The 22,723-nt window shown below is 37.2% G+C and overlaps 1 gene segment (V, D, J or C); it reads right to left on the reverse strand.

Moving 5' to 3' along the window:
• Positions 1-18,491: 18,491 nt before the first annotated feature.
• Positions 18,492-22,723, reverse strand: part of LOC308643397 (immunoglobulin lambda variable 1-40-like) — a 45,804-nt gene continuing 41,572 nt past the window's right edge. The window contains exon 2 of the V gene segment in view: positions 18,492-18,991.

The following is a 22,723-nucleotide window of genomic DNA, read 5'->3' on the forward strand; positions in this document are numbered from 1 at the left end:
GACAATAGAATACTAGAATAAACCAGACATAACTTTCCTGTGTTTATATATTAATAAACAACAAGTGTAACTACATATCATGTTCAACCACAAGAATTGGATCAAAATTGTAATGGGTTGTACCCTTTCTATGTATAATATGTCAAAATATACTCTACAGTCATGTATATATTAAAAACAACAAATAAAAAAGCACATGAAATAACACCAAATCTCATCTATCATGAGTGTGCATATTGAAGTAGTAATGAAATGAGCTATATGTCTATGAAAAGGTTTACATATTTCACAAAGACAGTGACATGAAATTAAACCTATGCTGAAACTGTTTGTTCATTGTGAATCCAGGTGCCTGAAAGTGATATGGAAATCACAAGGAATGATTACTTCTGCTCTGCTAGCATGAACTCACCCATTCACAAAAACCAATCTGTGGACTACTGCATGAATGCATGCAAACACTGGTTATTAATAGGACTAACCACTTAAATGAGGATATTATTTAGTCATAACAATTTCTTTCTTCATTAATTTAAACACAAATGCAAGTTCTAAGATTACTAATCTGGAATTTCAATCAGACTATTTTTTCAATCAGACATGATATTATGACAAAAGTAAAAACCCATTTTATTGTTATGCTCTATGGCTTTCAAATATTGAAATTTGAAATTGTTTGAAAAATATGTTATACAGAGCAAGAAAATTTATTTTTAACACTATTCATGTTTACTACTTCCACTTGAAGCAGAATATCTGAATACTATTATTTGTGTAGTTTACATTAGTCTAAGATTAAGGAGTTTAAAAAGAAAGTAAATAAGCCAGGAGTAGTGGCACTTGCCTGTAATCCCAGTGACTCGGGAGTCTGAGGCAGCAGATTGCAAGTTCAAAGCTAGCTTCAGTGAAAGTGAAGCGCTAGCAACTCAGTGAAATCTTGTCTCAAAATAAAATACAAAATATGGCTAGAAATGTGGTTCAATGGTCAAGTGCCCATGAGTTCAGTCACTTGTACCATCTCTCTCAATAAATAAATAAATAAATAAGACAAAGAAAAAACAAAAAGAAAAGAAAAAGCAAATAAAAAGACAAAATCAAACAAGCGCTTACATGTCCATCTACAGAGATATCAGGGATGCTTACATGTTTAACACAATGATTCTATTTTAAAGACAATGCATTTACAAAATTCAATGTCTAATTTGTAAGTATAATTGCTAGGTCATGATGGGTAGTCAAAGGAGGCTTGTGGGCAGAGGCATGGTTTCCTTTTCCTGATTGTGCTGATGTTCCAAAAGGTGTGAAAATATCTCAAAATTTATCAAAATTTCCACATTTGGGGTGTTTTATTGTCTGCCAAATATTTCCTGTTAGAAACCTTATATCAAACTAGACAAAAACATGAATCACAGACATACACAATGAGGGATAAGGGGAAAAAGACACAGTTCAAGAATTCCTAGAAATTGGTAAGAATGGAGGATGGAACAACAGGATTACCTGCGAGATGTCAAGTCTGAGGTAACCAGAGCTGCACTGGCTGCCTCACCACTAATTTTCAGGACAAAGAGAATACACCATCCTATTCAGCTCCTCAAGCTAAAGAGGAGCACAAGTTTATGTTTATATGGAGAATTTCCCGAGGAACATGCTGTTCTGAATGACTAGGAGGACAGAGGACAAGAGGCTTCTCACTCAAAGAAGTGCCAGTAGATTCAGCTGGACCTATGGTAGAGCTAGCAGAAGAAGCCATAGGGCAGGCCTGAGCAAAGCTGCTGTGGGGTGTTTGACCCCTGGCAGATGGTAAAGGGGTTCTTGTCTTACTTCCCCATGAGCCTGCAGAAGTGTGTGAGAACTGAGGCTACTTTCATAAGACTCACAATAATAGTCAGCCTCATCCTCAGGCTGGAGGCCAGTGATGGTCAGTGAAGCAGATTTGCCAGACTTGGAGCCAGAGAAGCGATCAGGGACCCCTGAGTATCTATTACTATTATAATAGGAGTTTGGGGGCCATTTCTGGAATCTGTTGGTACCACTGCACATCATAGCTACCAATATTGTTGCTGCTTCCAGTGCAGGAGATGGTGACCTTCTGTCCTGGAGTCCCAGAAAGTGAGGGCTGCTGAGTCAGCACACACTGGGCCCAGGACTCTGAAAGAGAGAGAGACACAGAGAGCATGATTTTTGTCTAGAGACAAGAGTAGAATTAGGGCCATATCAGGAGACTCCCACACCCTATCCCTCCTCCATATCATGTCACCTGTGCACTGAACAAGGAAGGTGAAGAGGAGATAGGATCAGGCCATGGTGAAGGTCATCCTGAGGTCTGTTTTCCGTCCCTGATGCTGAGTGGAGGTTCCCCCAAGGGGAGGTTCTACTCATGAAAATTAGTTTCCTACAGGATTCTGATTGCACTCTGGGTCATGTTTCAGACTCCTGTACATAAAGATGCCAAGTAAGTGTGCATGGGTGGAGTTGGGTTGGCTCAGGGGTGTGGGAGATCACAGCTGTGAGAACTAACAAAAGAGCATCAGGCAGGACCAGGTGACTCATTAAAGTTCTGGTTACTTCCTGACCCCCCTTAACTGGTGTGAAGTGCCCCCTGTTGTCCAACCTCATACACATAATCATTTTTATCAAAACCCCTGAAATACCAACTGACCTGCATCTCTACTGAAACTGCCTGAAATGGAGGACAGGCTGGTGAGTCCTTTGTATGGATTCCCATAACCTCAGGGTGGCTGTCTTGCTTTCCTCAGACTCCTCATGGTGAATTTGTGCATAGCTCACTTGACTCCTTCCTTTATAGGACTAAGATTGTGTCTTTGATAGAAATTCTTCTCAGGTGAGAATTAAGCAGATGAACATAAACTTTGTGGTTTTATTAACTTGCAGGGTACCATCACATTTATCCTCAACACAAAAAAACTGTTACACAGGTTTTTTTTTTCACATTGAGCTTGGCAAGGAACTCAGTTGCAAAATCTTATGAGTAGCTACTTGATGCTGTTTAGAAGATCATTTTATGTATGTTTTTAAGCTTTCTCAGTTCTAATGTTTTTAACATTTACTGTCAGCAATTTAGACTGAGGGTTGTGACTATGTGTTAGTCACAACCAAATAGCAGTCCTGTCACCATTGGAGAATGCCACAGGCGCTGGAAACACTAAAATGACTCAAATTGCAGGACTCATGAATATATCTTCAGACATGGATAAAAATGCATTGTCTCCTAGGCACTGGCAAGTATGCAGGTACTCTGGGCATGAATATACGCCTTTTGTTTATTTTTGTTAATAATACTCATTGTATTTCACAAGGGTCCTATGATTCCAACTGATGAAGTAAATCATAACCTGAATTTTTAAAAACTATCTATTTTATTTTTTATTTGTTCTTATTAGTTATAGATGAAAGTAGATTGTACTGTGACATTATACATATGCAGAGTCTAACTTCTCAATTTCTGGTTGTACATGATGGAGAATTACATTTTTTGTATTCATATATGAACATAGGAAAGTAATGTCTGTGATTCATTCTACTATCTTTCATATTCCCATCCCTACTTTTTTCCCTTCATTGCCCTTTTTCTAATCTAAATAACTTCTATTATTTCTTACCTTTCCTCATGCTTAGCAACCATATATCAGGGAGAACATTTGACCTTTTTTTGTGGGAATTTGGCTTATTTTACTTAGATAGTCTCCAGTTCCATCCATTTTCTCACAAATGACATAATTTCATTTCTCCTTATGGTTGATTAGTATTCCATTGTGTATATATACCACATTTTCTTTATTAATTTATTAGTTGAAGGGCATTTAGACGTCTTTAATATTTTGGCTATTGTAAATGAAGCTGCTCTAAACATTGCTGTGGCTGTGTCAATGTAGTATGCCATGTTTAAGTCCCTTGGTATAAATTGAGGAGTGAGATAATTTGGTCAAATTGTGGTTCTATTCCAAGTTTTCTAAGGAATTTGCATAATGATTTTCAGAATGGTTGCACCAGTTTGCTGTCCAATCAGAAATGTATGAGTATACTTTTTCCCCAACATCCTCACCAACATTTACTATTGCTTGTATTCTTAATGATTGACAATCTGACTGGAGTGAGATAAAATCTCAGTGTAGTTTTAATTTCCACTTATCTGTCTGCTAGAGATGTCCAATATTTTTTTCATAATCTTGACAGTTCCAGATCCCAAGATAGGCAAAATTTGCCATTCTAGGACTAGAAATTTCCATACTTAGGCATGTAAGGAACTCATGATAGGTTGGTACTTTTCAACTCCATCACAAGTTGTAATTAAATATAAACAGGATTAAAAGTCAAGCAATTATGTTTTTTCTTTGAAAAGAGAAATTATATATATATTGTGGAATTTAATATGATTCATATTTATGAAAGTGATAATATAAAGATTGGAATATATAATTTACATTTTCTGATTAATAGATTATCTTAATATTAATTAAACATGAATGTGTGCATTATTGAGTAATTTAAATTTATAAAAGTTTGATATATTAAGTTTTAATCATTATTTCCTCCTTTTTTTCATTTTTTTGTTTCCTTTCTTCTTTCCTCTACCTATGAGGAATAGGTAATGTAGGTCCCTTTGTGATTTTCTGTAGTTTTAATGAAAATTTATTTCTCCACCTTCATATGGTGCTCCCAACTGCAATGACTGTTAATTTTCTAAAGATTATTTTTTCCACAGGCCAAGCTCCACTTTTCCTTCAATTCAGAAAGAGAAAAAAATTCTTATCTACTCCATTTTTGATCTGCATGTTTAAATCTCTTCTGATTCATAAGTGTAGCCAAATCCCCCACCACATACAGAGTTTTCTTTTAATTATCCTCTTCTCTGATTTTATATACAAATATGAACCCAAAATATTTAAATTCTTTACACCAAGCAACATAAAACAAATTATATGAAATTATCAATGTTACAGAATGAAAATTCCAGATATAAAATAAGTGCATAATGGTGGAACTGCAAACTGGTGGAACCAATCTGGAAATCACTATGAAGATTCCTCAGAAAACTTGGAAGGGAGCCACCATTTGACTAAGTTATTCCACTCCTCAGCACATATCTAAAAAATCAGCTTACTACAGTGATGCAGCCACAAAGTTTGTAGCAGCTCAATTCACAATAGCAAAACTATGGAACCAACTCGGGTGCCATTCAATAAACGAAATGTGGTACATATACACAATGGAATATTACTCAGCCATAAGGAGAAATGAACTTATGGCACTTGCAAGTAAACGGATGGAAATGAGACTATCATGCTAAGTTAACTAAGCCAGTCCCCAAAATTTAAAGGCCAAATGCTCTTTCTGATCCACAGATGCCAACCCACAACAAGTGAAAGAAGGGAGGATAGGGGAAGTCTACAAGTCTATTTGGGTGCCAATAGCATGTTGTTTTTGTTACTATTGTTCTGTAGCATAATTTAAGTTCTGGTATGGTGATGCCACCTGCCTTACTCTTCTTGTTAAGGATTGTGTTAGCTATTCTGGATAGCTAACACAATAGCTATCCAGATAGCTACAATAAGGGTATTTTTTCCAGATGAATTTCATGAAACTTTTTTCTATTTCTATAAGGAAAGTTATTGATATTTTGATTGGAATTGCATTAAATCTGTATAGTGCTTTTGATAGTATCATCATCTTGACAACATTAATTCTGCCCTCCAAGAGCAAGGTATATCTTTTCATCTTCTAAAGTCTTTAAATTTTTTTTTCTTTAGCATTCTGTAGTTTTCATTCTAGAGGTCTTTCACCTCTTTTGTTAGGTTGATTCCAAAGTATTCTATTTATTTATTATTTTAAGGCTATTGTAAATGTAGTAGTTTTCCTCATTTCTCTTTCAGAGTATCTGTCACTGATATACAGAAATACCTTTGATATATGGGTATTGATTTTATTTCCTACTACTTTACTGAATTTGTTTACGAGTTCTAGACATAGACATTTTCTGGTGGAATTTTTGGTCTTCTAGGTATAGAATTATAGCATTGGCAAATAGTGATAGTTCAAGTATTTCTTTTTCTATCCATATCCATTTAATTTATTTTGTTCATCTAATTGCTCTGGCTATGAACTATGTTACATAGAAGTGGTGAAGGAGGGCATCCCTTTCTGATTCCCATGTTTAAAGGGAATGGTTTAATTTTTTATTTCCATTTACAATTATGTTAGCCTGGGGCTTAGAGCATAAGTAGCTTTTATGATGTTGACATATGTTCCTGTTATCCCTATTTTTTCTAGTGTTTTGAACATGTATGGGTATTGTATTTTGTCATAAACTTTTTCTGCATCTATGGCGATGAACATATGATTCTTATCTTTAAGTCTATTGATGTGATTAATTACATCTATTGATTTTTATATGTTGAGACATCCTTTCATCCCTGGTATGGACCCCCTTTAATCATGGTGCACTACCTTTTTTATATGTTTTTGTATTTGAACTGCCAGAAATTTATTGAGGATTTTTGCATGCATGTTCATTAGAAATATTTGTGTGAAGTTTTGTTTTTTGAAGTGTCTTTGCCTGGTTTTGAAATTAGGGTGATAAAATTAGCTTGAAAGTGCTTCCTTTTTTCTATTTTATTAAATAATTTGAAAACTATAGGTACTAGTTCTTCTATATAGTTCTTGCAGAAATCAGCTATGTATCGATCTGGTCCTGGGCTTTTATGGATTGGTAGGATTTGGATGACATCTTCTATTTCATTGCTTGAAATTGGTCAGTTTAAATTGTGTATATCATCCTGATTCAATTTGGGCAAATGTTTGGCTCTAGAAATGTGTCAATGCCTTTGATATTGTCTATTTTATTGGAGTACAATTTTTCAAGTTAATTTCTAATTATCTTCTGTATTTCTGCATGTTCTTCTTTATCCCTGTTGTGATATTTATTTTTCTCTTCACACATGTTTGTAATTTGAATTGTCTCTCTCCTTGTCTTTGTTAACATGGCTGAGAGATTGCCAATTTTACTTATTAAATTATTATTTTTTTGAAGAACCAAATATTTTCTTTGTCAATTTTTTGATTGTTTCTATTTCACTTATTTCTGCTCTGATTTTAATTATTTTCTGTCTTTTACTCCTTTTGGTGTTAATTTGTTCTTGTTTTTCTATGGCTTTGAGATATAATGTTATATAATTTATTTAATTTTTTTCTTTTAACAACTGAACTCCATGCAATGAACTTTCCTCTCAGTACTGCCTTCATTGTGCCCCAGAAATTTCAATATGTTGTATGAGTGTTCTCATTTACCTCTAAGCATTTTTTTTATTTTCTCCTTAATGTTTTTTGAAACCCATTGTTCACTTGTTACCGTATTATTTAGTCCCTAGATGTTGGAGTAGTTTTTATTTTTCATTTTACCATCAATTTCTAATTTCAATCCATTATCGTCTGACAAAATGCAGGGTAGCATCTCTACATTTTTGTATTTTCTAAGAGTTGCTTTTGGCATAATATATGCTCTATTTTAGAGAAGAATCAATGTGCTGCTGAGAGAAAAGTGTATTAACTTATCGAAGGATGAAATAAATATTCTATGTATGTCATTTAAGTCTAAGTTATTGATTGTATTATTGAGTTCTATCGTTTTTTTTTTTTTTTTTTTTTTTTTAGTTTTGTTTGGAAAATCTAACCAGTGGTGAAGGAGGTGTGATAAGTCATTCAGAATTATTGTGTTGTGGTCAGTTTGACTCTTGAACTTGAGGAGTTTGATGAACATAGATGCTCCATTGTTTGGTGAATATGTATTTTATAATTTTTATAATTTCAGCCAAATTTTACCTCTTCCTTCTGATACTATGTGATCTAGAAAATGTAAGCCTTGTTCATTAATAAGATGAGGTTATATTCCAAGTTATAAGCACAGAAGTAGCTGGGAATATTTTTCTTTTTGATTTGCTAGAAGAGGTCATGAAGGATTTGCATACTTCAACTTTGGAAATTTCAAATTGCTCCCCGACAAGGGCTGGGGATATATTTCAGTAATAGAGAGTTTGCACACATTTGGAGGTGCTGTGTTTAATCCTCAGTGTTTTAAAAAAAATCCCAGACTGTTGTTGTCTTTTGTAGAAAATTTTTAAAATTAGTGCCCTACTTTTTTTTAATACTTAAGACTTCTCAGATTTCATGTATTCTTCAGTATTGTGATGACATTTTTGTGTGTGTTTGATACTGGAGATTTGCACTACCATAGAATTACTTCCCATAAATCCCCAGTCCTTTTTATTATATTTCATTTGATAAATAATTTGCTGAGGCTGGTAAGCCACTCATGATCCTCCTGCCCCAGTCTCCCAAATCTCTGCATTTATAGGCATATATCACCACATGAGGGGTTTGATGTCATTTTTTTTCAAATTTATTCTACTCAATTGTAAGTTCTATTTTGGAAAATGTTGTATGGGGTATATAAAATGATGGAATAGGAGGTTTCAACTGGAGGTATAGAGAAGGTCATTTCTCTTGCTGCTTCATGGCGTGAAACCAAGAAGGAAGATAGGCAGGTTCTCAGTAAGGAGGGGGAGCAAAAAAGGGGAGGGGGGCTTTAATGGAATTTAGTATTTGACATTTGAAGCAGATCAGGGACTCAGGAGAGTGAATATAATAAGAAAGAAATCCTCAGTACCCAGCTGGAGGCAGCAGCCAGAGCAGTCCCTCTATATGCAAAGTGGAGAAATAATGGAATTAAAGGAACCTGCATTTTTAGGAGGTCTTTGGAGTGTTTGGGTACAGAAAGTTTAGAGATTAAAGACACCACCTAACTAAACTGAAAGGTCACAGCACAATATCCTTGAGTTGGACAGAAGCTGGATCTCTCTCAGATGCAGGAATGAAATTGTGGAATTTACTGCTATGTAGATGGAACTGGAGATTATCATGCCAAGTGAAATAAGCCAATACCAAAAATCCTAATGCTGAATACTCTCTCTGATATGTGGATGCTAACACACACAAAAAAAAGGTAGAGGGAAGGGAGGAGTGGAGGTTCACTTTGGAAACAGTATGGTTATTACTTAAAAAGCTTGTAATGGAACCACCATTTGACCCAGCTATCCCACTTATTGGTTTATACCTAAAGGACTTAACATCAGCATACTATAATGACACAGCCACATCAATGTTTATAGAAGCTAAATTCACAGTAGCTAAACAATGGAACCAACCTAGATGGCCTTCGAAAGATGAATGGGTAAAGAATTATAAAAATATATATAAATAGAGTTAGAAAGAAAGCCCAGTGTAGGAGGAGCAACACAGAATAACAGATATACTTTTACTCAGCTTTAAAAGAGAATAAAATAATGACATTTGAAGGTAAATGGATGGAGTTGGAAAATATCATGCTAAGTGAATCCTCAAAAGGCAAAGGCTGAATGTCATCCCTGATAAGTATATGATAATCCATAATAGGAGGGAGGCATGGGAAGTATGGACACACTTTGATTGGGCAAAGCAGTGAGGGAAGGAGAAGGAACATGGAGGTAGAAAAGATGGTGCAATGAGAAGAATATTATTACCCTAGGTATATGTATGGTGCAACTGTACATCATATACTACCAGAGAAAGGAAAAGCTGTTCTCCATTTGTTTACAATGAACATAAATGCATTCTGCTGTCATTTATAACTAATTTAGAACATATAAAAAACAAATTTAAAAAATTTAAATAGTGGAGGATCTTGAACCGAAATTGATTTCCATGCATGTGTGTTTTAGGGGATAAATCCAACTACATAACTACTGAGATCTAATCATAATCATAATCATAACAATAAACCACACTGTACACCATAAACATATAATAATCATTTGGGAAATTATAATATATCAAACTCAGTGTGTCACAGTAATATATGTACTGAATTTCACAATTGAAATGTAGAAAGACAATGTCATGCCATGCCATGTAGGAAATGTACCAGTATGGGAAGTGACATCTGTCACAGTATTCACACATTGCTACAGATTTCTTTACTCTATAGGAGTCTTGCCCAGTGAAATGTTTTCCAAGGAATTTTTAGCAAGAAAAAAAAATGCATCTGGGGTGGCTGGGGTTGTTGTTCAGTGGTGGAGTGCTCACCTAGCACACATGAGACACTAAGTTCTATCCAAAGCACCACCTAAAAGTGAATAAATAAAATAAATGTATTGTGTCCACCTACAAATATATATATATACATATATATAAATATACATACTATATAAATATATATATACATATCCATACATATATATGTATATTTATGTATGTGTGTGTGTGTATATATATATTATATGAAGTGACCCAGATGATATATATATATATATATACATATATATATATATATATATCATCTGGATCACGTCCTATAAAATTTTATTCAACAACTCAGATTCTTTGGACACCAGAGACTTTCTGAGAGCCATGTGGCATTCTCACTAGTTGAATAGAGAGGAGTTTTTGTCTCTCTTCTTTACTCAAATGGCACACCAATACTATGTGATACACCACAGATATAGTCCGTTTCATTCTCGTGGATGTTGGAGATGCTTAAATAGCAGTCAGGTCCTGAGCTGGAGCCTGAGACGCGATTAGGGATGCTGTTCCCCTTGCCAGGGCTTCCATCACTGTTAACATATATGACATACAGTGGGGCCTTTCCTGGCTGTGATTGATATCAGGAAATGTAGTAGGTGCTGTGCTGACTACTCAGGGTGCAGGTGAGCTTGACTGAGGCTCCCAGGGAGGCAGATGCAGAGGGTGACTGAGTCATCACAGGTTGGGAGATGAAACCTAAAACACACACACACACACACACACACACACACACACACACACACACACACACATAATTATATTCTGGAAAAAGCAAACAGAGAAAGAACATTTATGGGAGGAGGCAGGATGCTGAGGCCATGCTGACCTGTGCAGTACAGGTGGTGGCTGAATAAGAAGGCTAGGGTCCAGGCCATTGTATACACATCCCAGAGTTATGCTGAAGCAGACATGTCCTAGGACTCTCTTATTAACCCTCAAAACCCAGAAGACACAAGAGGATCTATTCATGCAAATTTGTGTCACTTACATAGGCTAACAAACTGTTCCCTGTGGGGACAAGTGCATGGAGTACTGAATATGGCATACATTAAGGGTGTCTGAGTTGTAAACCATTCCCTTGTGCTAGGCATGTAAGAGGCAAACTGCTTACTCTGTAGGCAAAGCCCTGGGAATGAGGCCACATGTTGCAGTTTATGCACATGCTCCATAGCCCATTCCTTAACTGGTCACTGCAAGGAAAGTTGGCCAGAAATTGTATCAGTAGCTGCCTATATTCTGCCTAGATACTGTACATAATAACTGTGCAATAAAATCAGACCTGCTTCCAGCTTGGTCTCTGGAGGTCTTGATTAGTGACTCTGCAGCCACACTCTACTCTATCCTGTTCTATAGACCTCCTCACTGGAAAAAAAGATATTCCACACACCTCCCTGTCAGTGTGTCTTTTCTGGGGAAGGTTTGCATGGACTGTGCCTAACCTGAGACTTTATAGGTACCTAGAGAGTTCCTAGTTTGTGGAAAGAATGAGTTGTGCTGAGACCAGAGGGCAGGCGTCAAGGTTCTCACCTTTGAGCCCAAAACCTCCCAATGGAAGATCTACATTTTTCACATTGCCCAGACTTATGTCAGTAACCTCTGTGTCTGGGTGACAGGTAGTCCTGACAGAGGCTCCTGCCTCCTACAAATACCTCAGCACTGCCTGCTCCCAGCCCAAGATAGAGAAGAAACATGTTATCTCATCACAGTCTTTAATTTTCTATTCCCTGACACACACATTCCATAGAAGTAGGAAACACAATTCAAACAATTTTCTATGGCATTTGCAGGTGAAGGAGGCTTTTATATACAAACTCCACATACAATGAAAAATACATAAGCCTGAAAGTGAAAAACTGGGGACAGGTCAGCTCTAAACCCACTTTGGAGGCTCTTTGTGAATCAAGGGTTCTCTCTCCCTACCTGATTCTTCCTGAAATTGGTGCATAAGGGCTTTATGGATTAGTGTTTGGGAATTTAAAATTCATTGGAAATGAGGAAAGCACAGGAGCTAGAAAGGAAAATTACTAATGGGCTTGAAAGGGAAATCAGCTGATCTGAGGATTTTGTAGAAGAGTTCACAAAAAAAATAAAGAATGAATTTCAAGGAAAGATATTGAAAACATTTCATAACTTTTCTGATAAAAAGTTATTCTACATATTGTTATAGTATGGTTTTGCTCTATGCTCACAACCATTTTATGGTTACCCCCACTTTTAATGCTAACCAATAATAAATGCCAGCGAATACATTAGTTGAGAGATAATATACCTCTTTTTAAGGAAACTAGCTGTAGGTATGCACCACTGCTGGGAGTCATGGCTAAATGATCTCAGGATTTGGCCCTAACAGTAGTACACAGATTTATCATAAAGTAATCCTCTGGGTACATAGGCTGTTTGCCAGTCTCTGCTTATGATGGAACTGCCTTGGAGGTGTTCCGTAGACTTAGGCATCATTCAGAGGACAGGGCATGCACTGTGATTGTTGGGTAGGCACACTATAGCATAACACTCAACTGAAGGTCCCTCACAATGGCAACATAAAAGAAACTGATGGACAACTAAGGAAGTGTGTGTCCTTCAGTATATTTTAAAATGTCATGACATGTCTTTGCATTGTACAAAAGTTAAGTATAACTTAATGAATTTTATTACTATGTGAAAGTTGGTCTCTTCCCTTTGATTAATTGCAAAATGAACGTCACTGGAGATGCTAACCACTGGAAGAAATGCTTTGACCTCAGTCTTCAGATCAGATTCAGAAGTTTTATCCCGTTTGTAATATGTATTAATTTAATACTTATTTTGTGTATCATTTCCTTACAAACAATTGACAGATATCCTTCCTTATGGAATTAAACAGAAATAGAAACTAACCAGACCATTTCCTTAGCCTTTATCTAGAATAAGTCACCATTGGGCTACCAGATTAATCAGTGTCTGGTCTTATGATTTCCATATCCTGGGATCATGTTTCTATCCAGCTTAAGTCATGGGCAGGTTTATATCTCTGTTGCCCATCTTGGTATTACTGTGCTGAGAATCATTGTAATCTATCACACATTGTACCTGTTTTACCCTCAGGTGGGCACCTGAGAGAAGCAGGCAGCTTTTCTGTCATCAAGAGAGCCTGAGAACCAGGAAGGTGACCAAGAATGTCTGCTGTTTTCAGTTCAAATCAGGGTCTTGGCACTTAGCTAGATTTCTGCTGCAACCAGTATGAGAAGTGATCATTGGTGACCAAAACTGTGCTGGAGCCACGGATGAGAGTGACTTTCCTTCCTGAGCAAGTGGTCAGTGAGGTCTCCTGAGTCCTGCAACCTAAGAAGTGGACCCTAAAACTCAAACAAATGTGTCCAGAATGAGGAAGCAAATCAGAATTCCCCTACAATGCCTGGAATTCATATTCTCTTTCATCCTTAACACTGAGTGTGGAGGGGAAGGAGACATATCCAGATTTTGATATGCATTTTGGAAGGATCCCCAGGCCCTAAAATTTAGGCCAAACTTCCTGATGGTCCATGATTTATTATGAACTGCCTGCTGAAGGGGGTGTGTTTGTGTGGTATATTATATAAATATGAGCCCTTTACCATCAACTTCCAAAACATGGTCCATTGTCTTCAGACCTCTTAGTTTTTCAGAGGTAGACCCAGGGTGGCTGTGTGCTGTGGGTATTCCCCAAAGGAGGAAGCAGCTGCTCTAACACAGTGCATAGTCCACTGAGCAACTCTTCATGATCCAGTAGAGCTAAACCACTTGAATTTCCACCAGTTTTCTACAAATGTCTGCAGTGCCACCTAGAGGCCTATTGGTCTAAAGAAATTGTATGACATTGCCACTGTTTCTAAGACTGTCTCTCGTTAATTACTAGGGTTTTCCTGAGCATTCCCGTTTATATCTTTTTGTTTTATTTTTGTTTGTTTGTTTGTTTAATAAAATCATTCCCAATTGTGTGCAATTCAATTTTAGTGCTGCATGTTCTTAACCTTTTTGGAATTTGCTTATCATAACATACTTGCATTTATTTTGTATAATGCTTCAATGATTTATTATAACTGTATGTTAATAGTGGGATTAACTGTACACATGATTATATATACAGGAAACATTATTTTATCAATTTCATTCCCCAATATTCTCTCTTTCACTCTCTTACACCCTTTTCCTAAACCTGTTTCTCTACTGGCCTTATTTCCATTTTTCTTTACTTGCTACATTGAAATTATTAATAAAATTGAGATTCACTGTGATATATTGGTATTTGCACATAGCATCATTTGTTTGATGTTCTGCCACAGTACCTGCCAATCTCCTGGTTTTGCCCTTCTCCTGGATCTTCTTTGTCTATTCAATATTTCTCCCTTCAAGGATTCAGTTCTTTTTGTCATAAGTGGAAATTATCAAGAACAAAAAAATTAATAAAAATGGGACCTCACTCATGAATGTTTTTATTTTTAGTTTTCAAAATTTATTCTAATTTGTTATATATGACCGCAGAACACATTTAATTCACATTTTATTTATATATATATATATGTGTGTGTGTATATATATATATATATATATATATATATATATAAAACAATTTTTCATATCTCTGGTTGTACACAATAAAGAGGGACACCATTTGTGTCTAGATACATGTACTTAGATTAATGATATCCATCTCATTTCATGAATGTTTTGAATGAATAAAGGAATTGTGTTCATGACCAACTTGATGGTAAGGTTACTGACTTTAAACTTCTCATTGGATACAGAGAAAGCTTAAGATGAAAATTATTTTTGTAACTTAATATACAGGGTAAAAAAGAAAAATGAGAGGACATGCTCCAAGTTAGAATGTTAAATTTAATGGTCTTTACATTTTTACTTTCTTAAGTCATTCTGTGGATATAAAGTCCAGTATGTAGATGATCAACCAGGTCTACATGACCACACTAATCAAAATAGAAGGGCTTTTGTTTTTTTTATTTGTTGGTTTTTTGTTATCTATTTATCTATCTATCTATCTATTTATCTATTTATTTATTGGTATCTGGGATTGAACCCAGAAGGTCTTAATCACTGAGCCCCACCCCTAGTTCCCTATTTTTTTTAGAGAGAGGGTCTTGTTAAATTGTTTAGTACCTTGCTGAGTTACTGAGGCTCGTTTTGAAATTGTGATTCTCTTGCCTCGGCCTCCAAAGTTGCTGAGATTATAGGTGTATGCCACCACTCCCATATTGTAAGATTTTGATGATTGACAATAATGTATGCGTGATAGCACTCATTGTTTATAAAAGAGTTATCTATGTCAGTGAAACTTCCAGTATAGAACAACTAGTGTCTTAGAATAAGATTAAAAGAACTCTCTGCTCTTCAATTTCTCAAGACTTGTTTTGTGGCCTCACATAAAATACCCTGCCAGTAAGTCTATGTTCAACTGAGAAGAATGTTCCTTAGCTCCAATGGCTAATGTGGGTGACAGAAGGAGGAGAGCCTTATATTAGTTAGGACACTGTTTCCCACACTGATGATCTGGGTGAGCAGTTTTTCAGTTGTCTGGTTGCATCTGCCTCTCCTAAAATCAATCTTCCTGATCTACATGCTGTGGAGCAGGTAGAGCTTTATACCGAATCAGAAACCCACTGAAAATACATTATCTATTAGCATTGAGATACATAGGCTTAGAAATATTTCTTTGTTATCAGACCAGATAGTTTTTGGCATTCTGGATGAACAAAATTGCAATTCATTGCAAAATTCTTACTCTAACACCTTTTCCACTGCATGTGATGAATGGTGATTTTCCATGTGCTCATTTCTATTCTGTTACTAACTCAATACGGAATCACTCACTGGGATAATTTTTATCAGCCTCCAAGAGGAAACATGCAGGAGAAAAGTAGGGAAGTAGTTCTTCAACTTATCATGTTAATATTCAGATGTAGCACAGGCCTCCTCTGATTCAAATTTTCTTGGGCGGCAAAAGACACTTGAGGCAAGGCAGCATTCAAGGAGGCATAAAATTATTTCTGACATTTAAAAGGACCTGAGAATTTGGAAACCATGACACTATATGTGAACACATCTGATGCAGAATCCACCCAATTCCTGAACACCTTACCAAAGCAATGTTCATAGACATTGATAATCAGACAACTTTGATGTCCCTAGTTAAGTGTTAGGATGAATCGCTTCTATATGGTATTTTTGTTGTTGTTGTTGTTGTTTTGTTTTTGAGAAAAGGTGTCCCTCAGTTGTTGAAGATTGCCTCCAACTTGTTATCCATTGCCTCACCCTCCTAAGTCTTTGGCATTAGAGGCACGTACCACCACAGATGGCAAAAGAAAGTCTTCCCTATCCAGAAATCAAACTTGGGCCATGGAAGTGAGAGAGCTGAATCCTAACCACTAGATCACGCAGAGCAGCTCTCTACAAATAGACCTGCTGTTGAGCTAACACAAGGGCCCTCTTGTGGTTCTCAGGGGCAGTAGTCAAGTTTTCCTGGATAGCTATCTTGCCCAATGTTTACCTTATGTACTTGGGCAGGGAGTGAAGGGGGGGGGGGCTGGGGGAGCAGCACTCACTTGACTTTTTTCTCCAGCTAGTGGTTGTACAGAGCAAGCTCCAGTTCTGTCACACTCTTCCCATCTCATGGTAAGGGCCCTCATTTTTTTGTGATTGTTCAAACATTTGACTATTGTGTCTCAATTCTTCAATGGACAATCTGGGCTCTGGTGTATATCCCTTGAATTCCCTTCAGTAGGTTTTAAAGCAAGAGAAAGCACACAGTGGCACTCAGATGGCCTGGATTCTTTAAATGTTTTGTCTCTTAGCTACCACTCCCCAAATCCATATTTTGTCCCTGAGGAATCTAAGGGTAAGGGTCTCAGGTCAAGATCTTGCCATCTTTTCCATTCTCCTCAGATGTCCTCACACATGTCCTTGGAAGATGAGGTGTTTGTAAGAGATTGCTCATAACAACTTAGAATCTCAGCTTGCATGAAATTAAGAAGGAAATATGAAAGACACTCATTTCTAATTTAACTCACTGAACTTCAGAAACCTGACTCGGAGGCTGAAGAGGCCTCCAAATTTTCATGTATAAATATGGCTTTTGAAGGTTTCCTCATAAATGTGCCACAAGCCTAGATACACCTAGAAATCCATGCCTTCCTTACTTCTTCCTGTCCTGAGCTTCTCTGATGTGTCAGCTGTTGTAATCAGCACAATGAGATAATTGTCTTATGAGCATTCTTGTCATCAGATCGGCTCCAGAAATTGTAGTGCAGTTCCAGGGGTCCTTGCAGAGTTCCTAGCAATGTAAGAGACACCCTTAAAACTCTTAGCACCCAGGGAAGGACACTTGCCCTCCAAAGGACTTCTGATTCCAAGTAACTCCCTGGGAGTCATCCAAGTCAGCCTTCTTGCCTTTAATCTCAGTCCCACCAAAAGCCCTTAATTAAGACAATCATTCTCCAAAGTGAGAAGGGGAAGAATGCAGCTAGACATGCCCACGGCACCTATGAGAAGATATTTAGCTCAGTGAACAGTGAACAGATAACAAAGGAAAAAGATTTCTCCTTGTATTCCATCTATTTTTTTTAAGTCTTAGACCAGAAGGTCAATAATATAACCAATACAAACAAAGATGGATTATATTGCTCTCTATACTGATGGAGTTATAAAATAAAATTTTAATACACATGGAAGTAGACAAGAGTGTGCATCAACACAGCAATATCCAGGGACCACAAAGGTCATGATGTGTTCTTATTTGAATCAGTGGAAATTCAACAAATTGTGAAAGGGTCTAAAAATAAATGTATAGAGTGGAAGACATCATTCAAGAAGAAATATATTCTCTGTGTTAATAAATATATAAGGAATCCTGGCCAATATTCTCAGAGGGAATGATAGTGGTTGCCTAGGAAGTTTTGGGAGCAGAATTTGAGAAAGAATTTTCCAAGGTCAAAGGAGGCTTGTGGGCGGGTGGGAGATTCCTTGGCCTGATTGTGCTGGTATTCCCAAATGTGTGAAAGTATCTCAAAATCTGTCAAAGTTTTCACTTATGCCAAATACTTCATGTTAGAAAATTTATAAAATTATGCTAAAACATAAGTCACAGTAAATGAGGTCTAAGGGGAAGAAAACACAGTTCTAGAATTCCTGGAAATGGGAAAACAATAGATGATGGAACTGAAGTATTTCCCATCAGATGTCAAGTTTGAGATAACCAGGGTTGCACTGGCTGCCTCATCACCTGAACTTCAAGAAAACAAGACTGAGCATCCTAATGTTCAGGTCTTGAAGCTATGAAGGAGCAGACATTTCTGTTTATATGGAGACATTTTCCTAGAAACATCCTGCTATGAATGACTCTGAGGACAGAGGACAAGAGAATCCTCACTCAAAGAAGTGCCAGTAGGTTCTGCTGGATCTAGAGTAGTGGTAGCAGAAAAAGCAAAAGACTGGACTTTAACAAAGCTGCTGGGTGTTGGCCCTCCTGAGAGATGGTAAAGGGAGTTTTGTCTTCCTTCCCCATGAGCCTGAAGCACTGTGCAAGTATCAAGGCTGTCATCATAAGACTGACAGTAATAGTCAGCCTCATCCTCAAGCTGGAGCCCAGTGATGGTCAGTGAAGCAGAGTTGCCAGACTTAGAGCCAGAGAAGCGATCAGGGACTCCTGAGGGTCGATTACTATCGCCATAGATGAGGAGTTTAGGGGCATTTTCTGGGTGCTGCTGATACCAGTTCACATCATAGCCACCAATATTGTTGCTGCTTCCAGTGCAGGAGATGGTGACCCTCTGTCCTGGAGTCCCAGACAGTGAGGGCTGCTGAGTCAGCACAGACTGGGCCCAGGATCCTGGAAGTGGGAGAGACATGGAGAAGTTGATATTCATCTAGAAATAAGAGTAGAATCAGACCCCATATCAGAGGACTTCGACCCTATCCCTCCTCCATATCATGTCACCTGTGCACTGAACAAGAAACGTGAGAGAGAGACAGGTCCATGCCGTGCTGTAGGTCATCTTGGGCTCTGCCTTCTGTTCCTGAAGATGAGCAGATGTTCCCCCAAGTCTCTCCCATACCCTCTTCATACTCTGAGAAGGGGAGGATCTATCCATGCAAATTAGGTTCCCCCGGGTTACCTGATTGCACCCTGGGTCCTGGTTCAACTCCTGTATATAAATATGCCAAGTGGTTGTGTGAGGGTGGAGTTGGCTCAGGGGTGTGGGTGGTCACAGCTGTGAGCCCTAAGTAGAGAGCATCAGGCAGAGCCAGGTGGCTCATTTCAGTTCTGGTGCCTTCCAGATCCCTGTTGACTTGTCTGCAGTGCTGCCTGTTGTGCAAGCCCATATATATTATTATGTGACATTCTGATCAGACGCCCTGAGACAGTCCTACATCCCCGCTGCCTCTTCCTAGAGGAAGCCAGTGAGCCCCTTCTGTGGCCTCCCCATTATCTCAAGATAGCCATCTTGCTTTCCTCAGACTTCTCATGATAAATTTGTGCATAGTTCACTTGACTGCTCCCTGTACAGGACTAAGATGGTATCTTTGATATAAATTTTTCACAGATTAGGATTAAACAGGTGAGCATAAAGCTTTTGGTTTTATTACCTTGCAAGGCTTCCATTCTGTATTTTATTCACAACACAAAAACTTTGCTCCAAAGTTCCTTTTGCCCTGTACTTGGTAAAGAACTCAGTTGTAAAATCTTAAAGAGTAGCCATTTGATGCTATTTAGAAGATATTCTTATGCATGTTTTCAAGCTTTCTCAGGTCACATATTTGGAACCCTTATTGTCAGCAATTAAGACTGAGGGTAGTGACTATGAGTCAGTCGCAGCCATGTAGCACTTCAGCCACCATTGGCTACCTGAAATGCCACAGGAACTGTAGACCCAGAAAGGACTCAGACTGTAGGAGTCATGAATATTTTCAGATATGGATGAAAATGCACTCTCCTAGGCACTGGCAAGGATGGGGGTGATCTGGGCATGAATATCAGCCTTTTGTTCATTTTTGTTCAATATGATTAGGTGTATTTCACAAGTGTCCCATGGTTCCACCTGAAGAATTAAATCATATTCTGAAATTTTAAATTCAGATATTTTAATTTTTGTTTCCTTTTATTTTATTTTTATTTGTTCTCATCAGTTATAGATGACAGATGTACTTTTAACCTATTATACATATATGGACTAATAACGTCCCATTCTTCTGATTGTATATGATATAAAATTACATTGATCATATATTCATATGTGAACATAGGAAAGTAATGTCTAATTCATTCTACTATTTTTCCTATTCCTTTTCTAGCATGATAGTCTCCAGTTCCATTCATTTACTGACAAATGCCATAATTTCATTTGTCTTCATGGCTGAGTAATATTCCATTGTGTATGCATACCACATTTTTTAGACACTTATCTGTTGAAGGGCATCTAAGCTGGTTCCATAATTTAGCTCTTAAGAGGTTAACTGCCATAAATATTAATGTGGCTGCATCACTATGGTATGCTAATTTTAAGATCTTTGGGTATAAACCAAGAAATGGAATAACTGGGACAAATGGTGTTTCCATTCCAAGTTTCCTAAGAAATCTCCATACTGCTTTCCAGAGAGGTTGCAACAATTTGCAGTCCTACCAGAAATGTTTGAGTGTATGTTTATTCCAATATCCACACAAACATTTATTGCTTGTATTCTTGATAATTGCTATTCTGACTGGACTGGGATGGAATCTTAGTGTAGTTTTAATTTGCATTCTCTAAGTGCTAGAGATATTGAATATTTTTTTCATAATTTTGACATTTCCACATCCCAAGATAGGCAACAATTGCCATTCTAGGGTCTAGAAACTTCTACATTTAGGATCTTAACTCCCCTCATAGTAGGTTGGTACCTTTTAACTCTAGTACAATATGTATTTAAGTATAGACAAGATTAAAAACCAAGGAATTATATTTATTTCTGTGATAAGATAAATTGTTTACATTGTAGAATCTAATATTTTTATATTTATTAAATGACAGTATAGATTGGAAAATATAACTTACATTTTCTGATTAACAGATTATTTTAAAATAAATTCCATATGGAATTTGTGCATTATCAATTCATTCAAATTTATGTAAGCTTACTGTGTTAAATTTTAATCATTCTTTATTTATTTATTCCTGTCTTTCTCTACCTGTGAGAAATAGGCAACGTAGCTCCCCTGGTGCTTTTCTGTCATTTTAATGAAATATTATACCTCTACCTTCCCCTCTACATCTAAACTACTATAAATTTTCTGCACATTTTAATTTTGCAAAGGCCAAGTTCCACTTGACCTTCTATTCAGAAGAGTAAGACAAAACGTGTTATCTACTCTATTGCAGATCAGTAAGTTTATTTGTCCTCCTCTTCATGAGTGTACCCAAGACACCAGCACATACAGAGTTTTCTTTTGGTTATCCTTTCTCTAATTTTAACTCCAAGTATGAACTGAGAATATTCAAAGTCTTTACACAAGTAACATGGAACAAATTATATTAAAAAAAGTTTTAGAAACAAAATTGCAGATAGAAAATAAACACATGATGTTGGGACTGCAAATTGTTGCAACCACTCTGGAAAGTAGTGTGGAGATTTCTCAGAAAACTTGAACTGCAACTATCATTTGACCAGGCTATGTCACTTCTCGATTTAAAGCCCAAGTACTTAGAATTAGCACACTAGAGTGATGCAGCCACATCAATGTTTATAGCAGCTCAATTCACAATAGCTAAACCATGGAACCAAACTAGATATCCTTTAACAGATGAATGTATAAATAAAATGTGGTGTACATACAAAATGGGATAATAGTCAGCCATAAAGATAAATGAAATTATGGCATTTGTGGGTAAATGGATGGAAGCTGAGAATATTATGCAAAATGAAATAAGCCTGTCCCCAAAAGCCAAATGCCAAATGCTTTTTCTGATATGTGAGTGCTAACCCATAGCAAGGAAGAGTAAGGAGGGTAAGTATAGAAGTACTTTGTATTAGACAAAAGAGAATGAATGGAAGGGAGAGGGATGACAATAGGAAGACAGTAGAAGTATGAGGAGAGCATGTCCTGGCTTCTGCTGGTACCTATAGAGAGAGACTCAGAGCTAAGCCCACAACTGACTGTCACCATCTCACCTGGAGACACAGAAAGTGAGGGCTCCTGGATCACAAAGGTCTGAGAAACTGCCACTAAAAACAATAAGAGAGACAGTTATGGTTATTAAGACAAAGGTTCCCCTGAGACACTGCTTTTATGAATCCCCAGGAAGCAATTGCCCTCCCCTGACCTGAACCATAAGAGAGGATCACTAGTAGAACAATCATCTGGGCCATGATGGGGGTCCTCACAAGCAATTGGTGTCCTCATACTCCTCACTGTGAGTTTGGTGTCTTCAAGGCATTTTTATGCCTCTTGAGGAGAATTTTTTATGCAAATTGAATTTCCTTTCCCTTCCTGTCCCAGCGTTCACCCTGAATTTCCCTGGAGGACATCATGAAAGAGGCAGATCTGGGAACTCACATAGATCAGTGACTATAGGGGAACTGAGAC

This window comes from Spermophilus citellus (genome assembly GCF_964194105.1).
Source record: "Spermophilus citellus genome assembly, chromosome: 3".
Classification (NCBI taxonomy): Eukaryota; Metazoa; Chordata; class Mammalia; order Rodentia; family Sciuridae; genus Spermophilus; species Spermophilus citellus.